Source organism: Trichosurus vulpecula, chromosome 4 (assembly GCF_011100635.1).
Source record: "Trichosurus vulpecula isolate mTriVul1 chromosome 4, mTriVul1.pri, whole genome shotgun sequence".
Lineage (NCBI taxonomy): Eukaryota > Metazoa > Chordata > Mammalia > Diprotodontia > Phalangeridae > Trichosurus > Trichosurus vulpecula.
The window spans coordinates 263,227,642-263,244,278 of record NC_050576.1 but is presented as its reverse complement, the minus strand read 5'-3'; the positions used below and the strand labels follow the sequence as shown (position 1 = coordinate 263,244,278).

Genomic DNA, 16,637 nt, shown 5'->3' with positions numbered 1-16,637 from the left:
TTCAAAGTTTAGTCTCCATTCCAAAACTTGTATTCTTTCCTTGAACTCCCAACCCTCTCCTCTTCTTTTTTTGGTGAAGATTTTTTTTTGCTGGAAAATTAGCAAATACTTACATATTAACAATTTCTTTGAGAATACCATAGATGGCATATTCACCCAACTATCAAGGACAAAATAACTTTTAAGGACCAAAATACATTCAAGAATCTAATCCTGATTCAGCATGACAAGTGATGAGGTGAGAGAGACGATTCTTGAATTAATAACAATCAATTTAGGAAAGCTGTATTACTATTGAGAATGGAAAAATAACAAGCATGTATACTTCTTTCTCATTTCAGTCACTGATTGGTCCAAAGGTTGGTCCAACACTATTACTCTGTAGCTGATCTTTCCCCTTCTCCTTTCTTTGGTTTGCCTTTTCCATGAAGCTTCTTTAGTCACATTTGATCTTCCTTAAAATCTTGATGTTCATCTCTGTAAAGACCAAAGAAACGGAGTTTCCTCATGAGAGCAAAATAGGTGTTATGAGGGAGATTGCAGTCATAATTCTCCTTTCTTTTGGCCAAAGGCTGTTTACTAGACAACTTCACTATTTTCATGGACTTGGAATAGGTGGGACTGACAACTTCTCCAAATATTTGAGGGAGCCATTTGCATGGTATATTCTGAAAGGGATGACATCTCAAGAAAGAATCAGTAAAGACAGTTCCTATACATCACATCCTCTGTAAATCAGGCTCCCTTATCTCTCCCCCACACTGCTCAGTATCTAGGGTTAAGCTTCAGCCCTAGGTCAAGGGCAAGAGCACCTCTTCCTTTCTTCTTTTCAGAAGAGAATTTAGAAGCTATGGCTGAGTGTGTCTGTACAAGTGTTTATAAATATATTCAGTGCCAGTAATTAGGTTCAAAGCAATATTATCTACAATTCCTAAAGGTCTCAATAGTTTGACTCGAGCCAAAGTGATATTACCCACAATCTGGTGCATCTAGTTTGATTTAAGAGACCTTCTAGCTTCTAACAACCTTGTAGCATTTGACTCTTTCTGGCTCCAAAAGACAATGTCTTTAATCAATCTCATGTCAATTTCAGATTTGACCACTTGCCCTTTTCTACTTTTTTACTACACTTGCCCTTGCTATCATTTGCCCTTTCTACTATCTTAAGAACTTTGGTATAGAATGCAACACTAGAATAATCCATATTCAGAAGAAGCAGAATAATCAGAAGAAGACAACAAAGTCAAAGCTCCTACATCAAAAATCTCCAAGAAAAAAATATATGAGTTGGTCTCAGGCCATAGAAGAGCTCAAAAATAATTTTAAAAATCAAGTAAGAGAGGTAGAGGAAAAATTGGGAAGAGAAATGAGAGTGATGCAAGAAACTCAAGAAAAATGTGCCAACAGCTTGGTAAAGGACACACACACACACACACACACACACACACACACACACACACACACAAATACTAAAGTAAATAACACCTTAAAACAACAGTAGACCAAATGGTAAAAGAGATCCAAAAAGCCAATAAGGAGAAGAATTCCTTAAAAAGCAGGATTGGCCAAACGGGAAAAGGATGTACAAAAGCTCACTGAAGAAAATAATTCCCTAAAAACAAGAATGATGTAAATGGAATCTAATAACTTCATGAGAAATAAACAATAAAATAAAACCCAAAGAATGGAAAAATAGAAGACAATGTTAAATATCTTGTTTGAAAAACACCTGACCTAGAAAATAGGTCCAGGATAGACAATTTCAAAATTATTGAACAACCTGAAAGCCATAATAAATGAAAGAGCCTAGACATCATCTTTCAAAAAATTAACAAGGAAAACTGCTCTGATATTTTATAGCCAGGAAGGTATAAAAGAAATTGAAAAAATATGCCTAACACCTCCTGAAAGAGGTTCCAAAATGAAAACTCCCAGGAATATCATAGGAAATTTCAGAGTTCTTATGACAAGGAGAAAATATTGCAAGCAGCCAGAAAGAAACAATTCATGGAACCACACTCAAGATAACACAAGATTTAGCAGCTTCTACATTAAAGGAATGGAGGGCTTGGAATATGATTCTAGAGGGCAAAGAAAATAGGATTATAACCATGAATCACTTACCCAGAAAACTAAGTATAATCCTTCAGGGGAAAATGGATATTCAATGAGATAGAGGACTGAAGACTTTTAAGTATTCTTGATGAAAAGATCAGAGGGGAATAGAAAATTTGACTTACAAATACAAAACTCAAGAAAAGCATAAAAAAGTAAACAGGAAAGGAAAATCATAAGGAACTTAATAAGGTTAAACTGTTTACCTTCCTACAAGGGAAGATGATATTTGTAACTCCTAAGACCTTTCTCATTATTAGGGTAGTTACAAGTGGCATATATATAAACAGAGGGCACAGGTGTCAGTTGAATATGAAGGGATGATAGCTGAAAAAATAAAATTAAGGGCTAAGAGAGGAATGTAGAAGGATGAAGGGAAAGGGAAAGGTAGAATGGGATTAATTGTCTCACATAAAAGAGAAGGAAAAAGATTTTACAGTGGAGGGGAAGAGGGGAGAGGTGAGAGGAAGTGAGCGAACCTTACTCTTATCAGAATTGACTCAAAGAGGGAATAACAAACACGCTAATTGGGCACAGAAATCTATCTTACCCTTCAGGAAAGTAGGAGGGGGAGGGGATAAGAGAAGAGTGGGTGACAGGTAGATTGAGGGAGGAGGTAGTCAAAAGCAAAACATCTTTGAGGAGGGACAGGGTGAAAGGAGAGAGAAAATAGAATAAATGGGGTGATAGGATGCAGGGAAATAGTCAGCAACAGCAACTGTGAAAAAAGTTTTGAAGCAAGTTTCTCTCATAAAGGCCTCACTTCTCAAATACATAGAAAACTGAGTCAAATTTGTAAAAATAAGGGCCATTCTCCAATTGATAAAAAGATATGGTCAGTTTTCATGTCAAGTATATAACTATATAAAAATACTATTTTAACTATTGATTGGAGCAATGCAAATTAATATGTACCTATTACACTGGCTAATAGGACAGAAATGGTAAATAACAAATGTCAAAGTGGATTTGAGGGAAATAAGAATTAAAGCACTTTGGTGGAGTTGTGAACTGATTCAACCATTCAGTAAAGCAATTTGGAACTATGCCTAAAAGGCTATAAAACCAGGCATACTCTTTGACCTGGCAATAGCACCACTAGGTCTATATCCCAAAACAGGTTATAAAAAGGAAAAGTACTTAGATGTACAAAAAATATTTATAGCAGCTCTTTTCTGGGGGCAAAGAATTAGAAATTGAGGGGATGCCCATAAATTAGGGAACGGCTCAAAAAAATGTGTTATGTGATTATGATGAAATACTATTGTGCTATAAGAAATGATGAGTGGGAGACTTACAGAAAACCTTGAGAGACTCAGTGAAATGTACTGTATACAAAGTAACAGCAATATTGTAAGGTGATCAGCTGTGAATGACTTAGCTAAAATTAGCAATACAATGAGACAGGACAACTCTGAAGGACTTATAATGAAAATTACTATTCATCCCTGGAGAAAGAACCTATGGTGTCTGAGTACAGATTGAAGTATCCTTTTTTTAACTTTTAAATTTTTTTTCTTTGATATCATGATCATTGTGGAAATTTTTTGCATGACTGCAAATGCATAACCTATATTGCTCACCTTCTTAATAAGGGGTGTTGGAGAGGGAGGAAAGGAGAGAATTTGGAACTCAAAGTTTTAAAAACAAGTGTTAAAAATTGTTTTTATATGTAACTGGGAAAAATAAAATACTAAATAAATAAAACAAAAAAAGAAAAAACAATCATAACAAATTATTTGCCCATTAAACACCACAGAAGACAAAAATACAAGAAATGAAACAAAGATAGCAATCTAGAATAATAATAAAAAAGAAAAAAATAGATTATTAAGAAATTCCTTTATTAAATTACACAAGACAATGATGAAGAAAGAAATCAAACAGAGGTGATGGTGGAGAAACAGGCCGGAAAATCAATAGACTAAACCTCATGCAATCCTGCCTACAGCTGAATCAATGATTTTATGGAACTAAATTATAGAAAAAGAAGGTGCATAAAAAGAAAGACAGAAGTGAGAAAATAAAAGGAAAAATATGAGGGGTCTTAATCAAATCAAAGGTTAACAACAAAGTGAAAATTACTCCTGCATTCTATCAGGAAGGAGAGATATATAGGAGAATGGGTGAGGAGACAAAGTGAGAGATTGAAAAATGAGCAAAAAAAAAAATAAAGGGAGAATTCTGTTTCACTAGTGACAGGGAGTGTTACTGATAAATGCCAATATGGGGGAAGAGATATTTTGTAAGGGAAGATGGGAGTTTGTAATTAATATAATCTGTAGTGACTTAGTGCTTAGAAAGATTAATTATTGGGCAGAGTCAAGATGGGGGCTGGAAAGCAGGTACTTGCATGAGCTCCCCCCCAGGTCCCTACAAAAACCTATGAAAAATGGCTCTGAACAAATTCTAAAACTGCAGAACCCACAAAATAGCAGAGGGAAGCAGGACTCCAGCCCAGGACAGCCTGGATGGTCATGGGGTAAAGTCTATTGCTCACACAGCTGGGATCTGAGCAGAACAGAGCCCAGCATGGGCCGCGCCTGGACTAACCAGACCGGGAGTCAGGCAGAACAGGCCCCAGTGCCCTGAATCAGTGAGCTGTGACAGTTACCAGACTTCTCAACCCACAAACACCAAAGACAACAGATAAGGCTGGTGGGAAAAGCTGCGGGGGATAGAGTAAAAGGAGTTTGAGGTTCGGCCATTGTCCCAGGGGCAGAGGAGGTGGTGCAGCTACAGAACTACAGCTGCAGTTGCTTCTAGCCCCAGGCCTACCTGGTGGGAGGAATTAAGTGGAGGATCCAACCAGGAGTGCAGAGTCTGCTTAAGATCTGAGTCAGGTCCAGGTTGGCGGTTCTTGGGGGAGGAGGAGCGTTGGTGTGTCAGAGCTGGCTGTATAGAAATAGCTCTGAAAACAAGAGCTCAAGCCTGGAACAAAGTATTCTCTACTCTACAAGCAGTCATACCCTGACAAAAAAACTCAAGGGTCAAGTAGTTGGCTGGGAACATGGCCAGGCAGTGAAAACAGACCCAGATTCAGACTCAGACTTTGGAATCTTTCTTTGGTGACAAAGAAGACCAAAACATACAGCCTAAAGAAGTCAACAATGTCAAAAAGCCCAAATAAAAAACCTCTAAGAAAAACATTAACTGGTCTCAGGCCATGGAAGAGCTCAAAAAGGATTTGGAAACGCAAGTCAGAGAAGTAGAGGAAAAATTGGGAAGAGAAATGAGAATGATGAGAGAAAACCATGAAAAACAAGTCAATGACTTGCTAAAGGAGACCCAAAAAATACTGAAGAAAACAATACCTTAAAAAATAGACTAAGTCAAATGGCAAAAGAGCTCCAAAAAACCAATGAGGAGAACAATGCCTTGAAAAGCAGAATTAGTCAAATGGAAAGGGACTTCCAAAAGAACACTGAAGAAAATACTACCTGAAAAATTAGATTGGAGCAAGTGGAAGCTAGTGACTTTAGGAGAAATCAAGATATTATAAAACAGAACCAAAGGAATGAAAAAATGGAAGACAGTGTGAAATATCTTATTGGAAAAACCATTGACATGGAGAATAGATCCAGGAGAGATAATTTAAAAATTATTGGACTACCTGAAAGCCATGATCAATAAAAGAGCCTAGATACCATCTTTCAAGAAATTATCAAGGAGAACTGCCCTGATATTCTAGAGCCAGAGGGTAAAATAGAAATTGAAAGAATCCACTGATCACCTCCTGAAAAAGATCCCAAAAAGATAACTCCTAGGAATATTGTCACCAAATTCCAGAGCTCCCAGATCAAGGAGAAAATACTGCAAGCAGTCAGAAAGAAACAATTTGAGCATTGTGGAAACACAATCAGAATAATACAAGATCTAGCAGCTTCTACATTAAGGGATCGAAGGGCTTGGAATACAATATTCTGGCAGTCAATGGAGCTAGGATGAAAACCAAGAATCACCTACCCAGCAAAACTGAGTATCATGCTCCAAGGCAAAATATGGATTTTCAATGAAATAGAGGACTTTCAAGCTTTCTCAGTGAAAAGACCAGAGCTGAACAGTAAATTTGGCTTTCAAACACAAGAATCAAGAGAAGCATGAAAAGGTAAACAAGAAAGAGAAATCACAAGTGACTTACTGAAGTTGAACTGTTTTGTTTACATTCCTACATGGAAAGATGCTGTGTATAATTCATGAGACCTCAGTATTAGAGTAGCTGAAGGGAATATACATATATATGTATATATAGACAGAGGGTACAGGGTGAGTTGCACATGAAGGGGTGATATCTAAAATAATCAAATTAAGGGATGAGAGAGGAATATATTGAGAGAGGGAGAAAGGGAGAGATAGAATGGGGTAAATTATCTCACATAAAAGTGGCAAGAAATAGCAGTTCTGCTGGGAGGGAAGAAGTGGCAGGTGAGGGGCAATGAATGAATCTTGCTCTCATCAGATCTGACGTGAGGAGGGAATAACATACACGCTCAATTGGGTATCTTACCCCACAGTAAAGTAGGAGGAAGGAGATAAAAAGGGGGGACAACAGAAGGGAGGGACGATAGGGGGAGGAGGTAATCAAAAGCAAACACTTTTGAAAAGGAACAGGGTCAAGGGAGAAAATTGAATAAGTGGGTGGGTAGGATAGGAAGGAGCAAAGTATAGTTAGTCTTTCACAACATGAGTATTGTGAAAGGGCTTTACATAATGATACATATGTGGCCTATGTTGAATTGCTTGCCTTCTTAGGGAGGGTGGGTTCGGAGGAAAAAGGGGAGAGAATTTGGAACTCAAAGTTTTAAAATAAGATGTTAAAAAAAAGTTTTTTGCAAGCAACTAGGAAATAAGATAAAGAGGCAACAGTGTATAGAAATTTATCTTGCCCTACAATAAAGTAAGGGAAAAGGGGATGGGGGTGGGAGTGGGGTGACAGAAGGGAGGGCTGAGTGGGGAATGAGGCAACCAGAATATATGCCATTTTGGAATGGGGGGAGGGTAGAAATTGGGAGAATATTTGTAATTCAAACTCTTGTGAAAATCAGTGCTGAAAACTAAAAATATTAAATAAAATAAATAAACACAGGAAGGGGAGTCTTCCTTACTCCAGGCCCAGCACTCTATCCTCTATCCTACCTATGATATAGCTTTACTCAATAGAAGTTTTTCATTCTATCCACCCAGAGTTAGGCTGTCTATGAAGCAGAGTGGGAAGGGAGTAAGGGGTGGGGAGTGAGATGGAATTGCAAGTAAAAAGAAGAGATTCAGTGTGAGCTGATCCTGAGATTGTAATCTTAGTGAGTCCTGACGGACTTGCTATAAGAGTGTGTGGGTGCAGAAGAGGTTTCATCTGTGTTCTTGGTCCTAGACACTTCTTCATCCCCAAGCAAAACCAGTAGTGAGAAAGCCTTATGAAATTGAGAAAGTCTAATCAGAAAATTGCTGGGAAAGACCTATCAGATTTTGTATATCTGAGTGGAAAATTTCTTATCTCTTTGCATGGAAAGAGTTCCTATTGTGGGGGTTTAGGCAGGGGACGGTAGCAAGCACTGTGACAATATGCTGGAGCCTTTTCCATTTCTTAAAAAAAAGAAAGATTAATTATTTTACCACATTAGAAGGGGATTTCTTGACTCCACTGACATCCAGTAGAATAGGAGGGCATCACCTAGAGAGGAGTCTCCTGGCAAATGGGGAAAAATTAGCATGTTTTGTTGGAGGTGGGTAGGTTAAGTTTAATAATGAACTGCACCATTAGGGACATTTAGAGATTTCGACATTAGAAAGTCCTCTTGATCATCTTGCAAGTACTGGCATTTCTAAAAGAAAGGTACAAAAGAAAGAAAAAAAAGAGGAGCTAGAGAGCATGCTGTACAAAACAATAACATAGAGGAGAGAACCTAAAATAAGTATTTAAGATATTTTAATTTCATGTGAAATGCAGAAAATAATATATGGTCCATGAATCAAAACATAAAGACTAGATGGAAGAGACAGAAAGGGAAGATAAATTATTAGAAGAGTGGGGGAAAGATCTCTTTTTTATTTTAGAAAAGAGGCACAGAAAATAAAATTAAAAGAAAACTAATGAACAAAACAAATCAAAGTGGAAGAGAAAAAGAGAGATTTTACTAGACTACTTAAGTGAAAATGGAAAAAAAAGGAACCAATAAGGAAAAGGGTAAAAAGTGAGAGGCAACAACCTGGTTGGTGAGAGGAAGAAAGCTGTAAGGAATTGAATAGATTAAAGTAAAATAACTGCACAGACAAAATAATGCATTTACAAAGAAAGAGGGAAAAATCTAATGTAAAAAATATTAGAGAAAACTGAAGGAAAAGTTAAACCTAATTCTAACTTTAAATGTGAATGGATTACACAATCCAACAAATTTTTTTTTTTAAAAAATGTGATAGTTTGGATAAGAAAACAAAACTCTAAAATCTTTTGCTTATAAGAAACTTAAATCAACAACAAAAACAGCATGAAAATGAGGGACTTGATTTTTTTTAACTTATGCACCAAACGAATACGAAAAAGCATTAGTTGTAATCATATTATTCAAAGAAAAATAATTGACAACAAAAAAGGGTGAGCAAAGAAACTACATTATGCAGAAAGGAATTATAGGCAAAAACCCAATATCAAACTTACATTCTCCAAACACTTTAGCATCTAAATTCATAAAGGAAAGTAATGGCTGAACAATGATCAGACATAGGCAGTATGGCAGATTTCAATGTCTTTCAGTTTTGTATTAATTTAATTGGAAAAAAATAAACAACAGGAAAATGTAATATTGAAAAAATTGCTGAGGAAATTAGAGATAAAATACTCATGCTATCTTCTAAATGTGACTACTAAAGAATGGATGTATTTTTCAATGCCAGTGGAAGTTTTATAAAAATTGGCCACTTGTCAGCACACAGAAATTTTGCAAACAAATGTAAAAAATGAAGAAATTGTAAATGTTATCTTTTATAAATCATAAAGCAACAAATTAGTAATCTTCTTAGGAAGAAAAAACAAAAGACATGGACACAAATAGAAACATAACTGAAAACTTAGTAATGAGCATAATCATAGAATCATTAATAATTATGTAATAGAAAATGGTAATGATTAAAGAGCATACCAAATTTCTGGGACTCAGCTATAGCAATGCTCAGGAGAAAATCATAACCCTACAAAACTATATTAACTAAATATAAAAAGAGATAATTAATGAACTAAATATACATTTAAAAATTAGAAAGACATCAAACAAATCTAAAATGGCATCAAAGAATAAATATTAAAAATTAGAAGAAAAGAAATAATTTGGAAATGTAAAAAAAAACCTATAGAAATGATAAATAAAACTAAAAGCTGGTTTTGAAAAGACCAATAAAATTTATAAACATTTAATCAATCTAACTAAAAAGAAAAGGGCATAAAATATAATAAACAAAATAGCATATGAAGGTGAAATCATCACAAAATTAGAAAAAATACAAATAATTAGAATTAATATAAATAGTTATATGCCACAAAACTGGAAACACAAAAGAAATAGAGAAATACCTTCAAAAATGGATAATACCAAACCTAGCAGAAAATTAAATTGAAATTTTAATCTCTGAAAAGAAAATAAAACTAGGTGTAAAAGAATTACCAAAGGAAGAAAAAGAAACTCCTGGACCTCAGGAATTCACAGGAGTATTACAACAAACTTTTAAAGAAAAGTAATACCAGTATGATAAAAATTATACTCAAGAATTGAGAAATTGCCTATCAAATTCCTTTTTTGAGAAAATTATAGTTCTGATAACCCAAACCATAGAAGGATAAAATACAAAAGAACTATAAACCAATATTATTAATAAATACTAATGCCAAAAATTTGAATAAAATCCCCCAAATAAACTATAATGATTCATACAAGAAATCACTCATTATGACCATAATCATATTTGAAATAAAAATATCCAAAAACACATGATTATCTCAACAGATATGGGGAAAGCCTTTGACAAAGCACAACACTAATCTATGCTAAAAATCCTACAAAGTAAGATTTCACTGGGCCTTGATTGGGAGGACCTTATACACTGTTGGTATAGCCTTTAAAAGCTGGTTGTTACCCATCTGCTACGATGAGAACTGGAAGTTTAGTAATTGCCCAAACTCATGCAGTAAGTAAGAAACAAAACTCAGGTTTTGTGATTCCAACATAAGATACTTTCAAATGAACCACTGAGGTGGCAATCCAACCACAGCATAGTTGCAATCATTCATAACAAGTGTCTGCCACAGAGTAAGCAATTAATAATTGCTTATTATTGTATTAAAGAATAAGACTCTCAGCTTCTGTGAAAAAAATATATATTGTACATGTTAATCATTACAGAAGACAAGTTTGCAGATTGGACTATTAGTGAATTATTAGTATTTTTTTCCACGATGACTCTTAGTTTAATTTTGGTTGACTCAATTTTGTAGGGTTGCCACTCTAAAATTATCATCTATATCAACAGTATAAAACTATTCATATTAATGCTAATTCTTTTTTATTTTTTCTGATTTTGTCATGTTTTTGCCTTCTTCATATGCTATTTCAATGATTATCTATCTATTGCCCTCTTCTTTTTAATTAGATTGGCTAAACATTGTCAAATGCTTTGCAAATATTCAAAGTTTCTAAGAGCTGTGTTTATGATCCATTTAATTATGATCAAAAAAGAAATGGCTTTTTCTACCTCCAAGGCCCCTACCTGCAGAGGAAAGCTGGGTGGTGTAATGGATAAACTTCTAGGTCTGGAGTGAGAAAAACCTGAGTTAAAATCCAGCTTCAGATGCCGACTATCTGTGTGACCCAGGATAAATCACTTAACATCTGCCTCAGTTGCTTCAACCATAAAATGGGGATAATAATACCACCTGCCTCCTATAAACATTATAGATATAGTGATATAATATTTGCAAAGTGCTTACCAGAGTACCTGGCACAAAGTAAGTGCTTAATAAATCCTCGTTTCCCTCTTTACTTCTAGCCATTCTGCACACCTTTGCCTCAAACCATAAAGAATTGGCACAATACCAAGAGAGAAACCGAGCACCTAATTGAATTTTTGTGGGTTCGACAGATAAAATGTAAACTCCGAACTTTCTTTTGTTCTTGTTCAAGAGGTCATAACAACTCATGAACATCATAAGTGACAGTTTTTTTTTAAAAAAGGAAAATTATTCTGCCTCCTAATAGAATCGCTAACAATAGCCAGTACTCTAATTTCTTTCATTGCTCTGTAATGTTGAGTCACTTACACATTCAGCTAATCTAGTTACCGTGTAGGGACTCCTCTAATTGGCTGTTGGAGATAGTCACCTGCTGCAAGGTTTTGCAGAGAAAAATACACAAAACTTTCATTCAGGGTAAAAGGCATCGGGACAGTAAAACTTCTAAGATGTTCTGTTAGTAACAAGAACAAAAGAAAGTATACAGAACATCTCGTGAAGGGAGCATCATTGAAAACATCTCTCTGGTTTCACAGAAAAAGGTGGCAACCCAACCTCAGCAGGACTGTGATTATGTATAAAGAATAATGCATTCTCGACTTCAGTGTGATGGTGTTTATATTTTTAGGTAGAGTGTGATTTTAACTTGGGTGTGTAATTAAAATTAAGGTATGGATATGAATAATGCATGATGGATGAAAGGGGATATTATAGAAAAGTGGAGCAAATCTACCAGTCAAGTGATGGTAAAGAATTCAGAAAATGTTAACTTCTCTATGTAATACTATTCACTTTAAGAAGTTTGTGACCTCCAATAATGGTGCTTCAGGCTAATATTTTTAACTAAGAATGAGTAGCTTCTTTGAAATAGAATATATGTGTATTATATATACACATATGCTTTATATATGTGTGTACATATGTATATATAATGTGTGTGTATGTGTGTGTGCATGAACACACATACACACAGAGCTAGGTGGCACAGTGGATAGAGTATCATGCCTGAAGTTAGGAAGACACATCTTCCTGAGTTCAAATCTGGCATTAAACACTTAATATCTGTGTGACCCTGAGAAAGTCACTTAAACCTATTTGCCTCAGTTGCCTCATCTGTAAAATAAGTTGGTAATGGAAATGACAAACCACCCCAGTACCAGTATCTTTGCCAAGAAAACCCCAAATAGGGTCATGAATGGTCAAGACACAATTTAAAAAATGACTCAACAACAACATGTGAGTGTGTGTGTGTGTGTGTGTGTGTGTGTGTGTGTGTGTGTGTGTGTGATTCATCTAGACCCGGAATTTTTTCATGGGAAAGACATTTTAAAAATACAATTCAAAATGGACATCAAGTACATTTTGTTCATATATGTGTTTTAATGAGAACCTAGTACTGAACAATTGGCAGTGGGGATGTTCACCAATTCTTGTCCAATGAGTTGAATCTATAAATAAATGAACAAATTGTGTGTGTGTGTGTGTGTGTGTGTGTGTATACATATATACATGGAGAGGTGGGGAGAGAGAGAGGGAGAGAGAGAGAGAGAGAGAGAGAGAGAGAGAGAGAGAGAGAGAGAGAGAGAGAGAATTGGAGTGAATTTATGAACTTCAGAACTTCAGACTAATTAACCTTTGTATTTAATCATTTGAATTAAAATTAGTAGACACATATTCTACTACATTTTATTTTTTTCAAAAGCAAATTTCCATCATGAGAACTGGGAAGCCTTTGAAGTAATCTATTTCAACTTTCTCATTTTCCAGATGAATAGTACAAAAGCAGGGTTGGCCTGGGACTTAATTTAAAGTCAGATGTCTAGGCTGCGGCAGAGAAAGGCCCAGATGCTTAGAGCTAGAATGGACCTTCAGTGTCATCTGGGTCAACCCTATTCCTTATTTTATTGATGAGGAACCTAAGACTTGAACAGCTAAGTGATCTTAGAGGTCCTCTGACCTAAAACCTTGATATTGTAGATGAGAAAACTGAAGCTCAGAAATAAGTTACTTGCCCAATGAATATCACACAGGTAGTAATTAGCAGAAAGGAGGTTAAAACCCAGGTACTCTAATGCCAAATTCATAATGCTTTTAAGTATAACACACTATCTCTGTAATTTAAAATGGAGTAAAAAACAATTTTAACTTCTAGAAACAAATTACTTACATTTCATTATGTCACTAATCCCACTGAACGTTGTTCAATGACTGGAATCTCTTTAAATGAGGCCTTTGTTAATAATTTTCCATGTTAACTTACTTGATCTTGTATCTGGGAAATAGATTTCTTCCATTTACTACTTATGATTCCCTAAATCGATGAAGTGTTACTTTATTCCTAGCTCTTTATTGGAACTGAATTCTACTCAACATCCCAGTAAAGTTAGTTAAAGGTTCATAAAAATTCCTATGGCGATTTAACATAGATAAAGAGAAAAGTGTTGTAATATTGATGGCTGATATCCATATAATGCCACATATTTTTTTAAAATAAAGAACTTTAGATTTCTTTTGGGTCTCACATTTTGTGTTTGAATTGGACTACGTAGGTATTGTTATCTCTGTTTTCCAAGTGATAAAGTGGAAGCTCAGAGAAATAAAATAATTTATGCAAGGTCAAGTGATATGGTCAAGATTGGGTTCTCAGACCTATGATATCGCTGGTGTAGAGAACTCCCAAATAAGGGAACGCACCCAACCAGTATCAATTGGCACCTTCTCTGCAATTCAATCTTGGAGAATTAACTAGAGCACTGAGAGGTTAAGCAAATTGCTCAGTGGCACAAAGACATTATGTGTCAGAGGCAAAATTTGAAGCCATATCTTCCTAATTCTGAGGCAAGGCTAAAGATGGGTAAATGACAAATCTAGAAGAAAACCTTATGCCTAATGATTCCAAGAACAGTGTGTTTCCACTAGATCAGAGTGTCCAAAGTAAGGCCCATGAGCCGCATGAGGCCCACAGTGTGATTTTATGTGGCCCGCCTGTGGGTTTTAATTTTCATGAGTGAAAAAATAAAATAATAATTTGCATGGAATGTGTATCAGATTTTTTAATTCCAGCACTAATAAATAATCTCATTGATGTTAATTTTCTTTAGTGTTTTTAAGCAGTATTATGGATGGAACATATTGCATGGAATTTTCAATCGATCTGTGGGATGCGTTCTGCCTGCACAATGCAGACTAGTCAGTATGCACCTACCATTATATTGTGTTGTCACTTTGTTGTTTTGTGTTTGCTTTTGTGCTTCAAGCCCTCACTTGTGATATTGATGATGTGCATCCCCCATTTTCTATTAGTGTACTGTATTTTTTATTTTGGGTGCAGCCTTCAAATAATTATTTTATTTTAATGAGGCCCTAACATAGCCTAAGGTTGGACAGCCCTGCACTAGATACATAGGTAAAGGTTCTGTGATATCATCATTTTTCTTGCAGATCTCTGACTGCCAGAATTTACATCAAAATTTAGGTTCAGTAGATAAGCCCTAGGGAGTTGCTTGAAGCCTATAGAGGTTACATGACTTGCCTACTGTCAAACAACAGGATTCAGAGGCAGAACCCAGGCTTTCCTGACTCCAAACCTAGACTCCAGCCAATTATACTACATTTTCTATTTATATAACATACTCAAGCACTAGGATACATATATGTGTAATGTTAATGGAATAGGAAGATCTTCCTTGTCCATTAATAGGCCTATGTGACCACATATGTTATACGTCCTGAATCACATAGAGCCCATTGGAGGAGGAACTTGCCTAAAGGGAAGCTTGCTTAGGGAAGGCTTGCTTGTAGGAAGGCTTTCACACCTTTCTTTTGGTACTAAGCTAATTGGGCACTTAGTCATGAGAGTTGTGATGCCTTATGGCTCTGAGCCTATTAGCTAAAAGTATGTGTGTGTGTGTGTATATGTGTATATATATATACACATACACACACATATATATATACATACACACACACACACAGCAGCCTATATATAGCCTGTATATGTGTGTGTGTGTATGTATATATATACATATATATACATATATATATGTATATATATACAGCAGCCTCCCCACCCCCACCCCTACTACTCAAATGTCTGTGCTCTCTCGATCAGGTGATGTATGTAGAGTGTATAGCAATATTGCTTTGTTCGGACAGTTGGAGCTCTGTCTGTTGATCTTTGTGTTAATTTCTCTCCTAGTATTTTCTCCACATTCAGGGTGCTGACCTTTCCCCTGAACTAGTGAATGTAATTAAAAGAAGATTATTGACCCCTTTAAAAGTTGTCTTTCCTTTAAGAAAAGAAGATCAAAGAGCCCGTTCTAGCAGGCCATCCTGCGTGTGCCAACGTGCTTGCTGCTACAATATGATCTTAACAATGTAGGCATTTTTTCTAACAGTGTTAATAATCCATCTATACTTGCCTATCTAGCATGATTTTAGTCCACGTCTTCCAATAATTTCACTACCCCAAGTTCCTGGTGCTTTCCTTGAGTTCTCTCTGCATTGTGAGGACATCAGTAGAGCAGATAGCCTGGTTGTCCATTGGCAATCACTTTTACTTAATTTTTTGATCATAGGGCATAGGAACTGGACTTAACATTTCATGGCTATAGCCAGAGGCACATTGGAGCCAACTAATATTGTTTCCCAAGAGCAAATGGCTAAATTGTCAGTGTGAGCATTTATATCTCAGAACACTAAAACTCAGGGCTTGATTCATTGTTTTGTTTGTTGTCTATTAAGGATGCAGAATAGGATGTCGTATGTACCATATTTTTCCCTGAAGAGCTGGTTGCCAAAATATTTACCAGCATACCTGAGGGTATAGGGAACTCATGTGTTTGAAAATTACTTTGACCAGTGCTGGCCAGAGACTTCTCTGAAATTTATAATTTTAGAGAATTGAATAGGCCAGTGAGAGGCTAAGTGATTTGTTTGAGGTCACAAAGAGAATATGAGTCAGAAGTCAGTCTTAAACACAGTGATGCCTAAAACTAGGTGGTGCTGTGGATAGGGTCTTGGGCTTGGACTGAAAAACCTGAGTTCAAATCCTGCCTCAGAAACTTACTAGCTTTGTGACAACTTCTCTCTGCTATAGTTTCTTCATTTGTAAAATGGGTATAATAATACTATTAAATTTACAGGGATGTTTGAGTATCATGATGGATAAGATACTTAAAGGGCCTTGCAAACTTTAACAATGTTTTTCTCCCTAGTATTCAATGACATGTTTGGCTCTTTCTTCCATGATAAACAATATCTCACATTTATATAGCACTTGGAAGTACACAAAATATTTTTCTTATGGCAAAGATGGGAATTTCATAGTACAGACATTGACATTTTGTAGGAAAGGGAATGGAGGCTTAGTGACTTGCATAGGGCTCTAAATGGTCAGGGCCTGTCTGGCCTTCTGCCTTCTTACATTCTTCAAGTGGCTGGGCCCAGGGGGTTTGTTTCTACTATTCCCCTGCACGTACCATGTCTAGCTTCCTGTTTTGTCTTTGTTCAAACTCCTAGAATGATAGCA

At 35.9% G+C, this 16,637-nt stretch overlaps 1 pseudogene; it reads right to left on the bottom strand.

Moving 5' to 3' along the window:
* Positions 1–374: 374 nt before the first annotated feature.
* LOC118847083 lies at positions 375–684 on the bottom strand (annotated as a pseudogene).
* Positions 685–16,637: the final 15,953 nt, after the last annotated feature.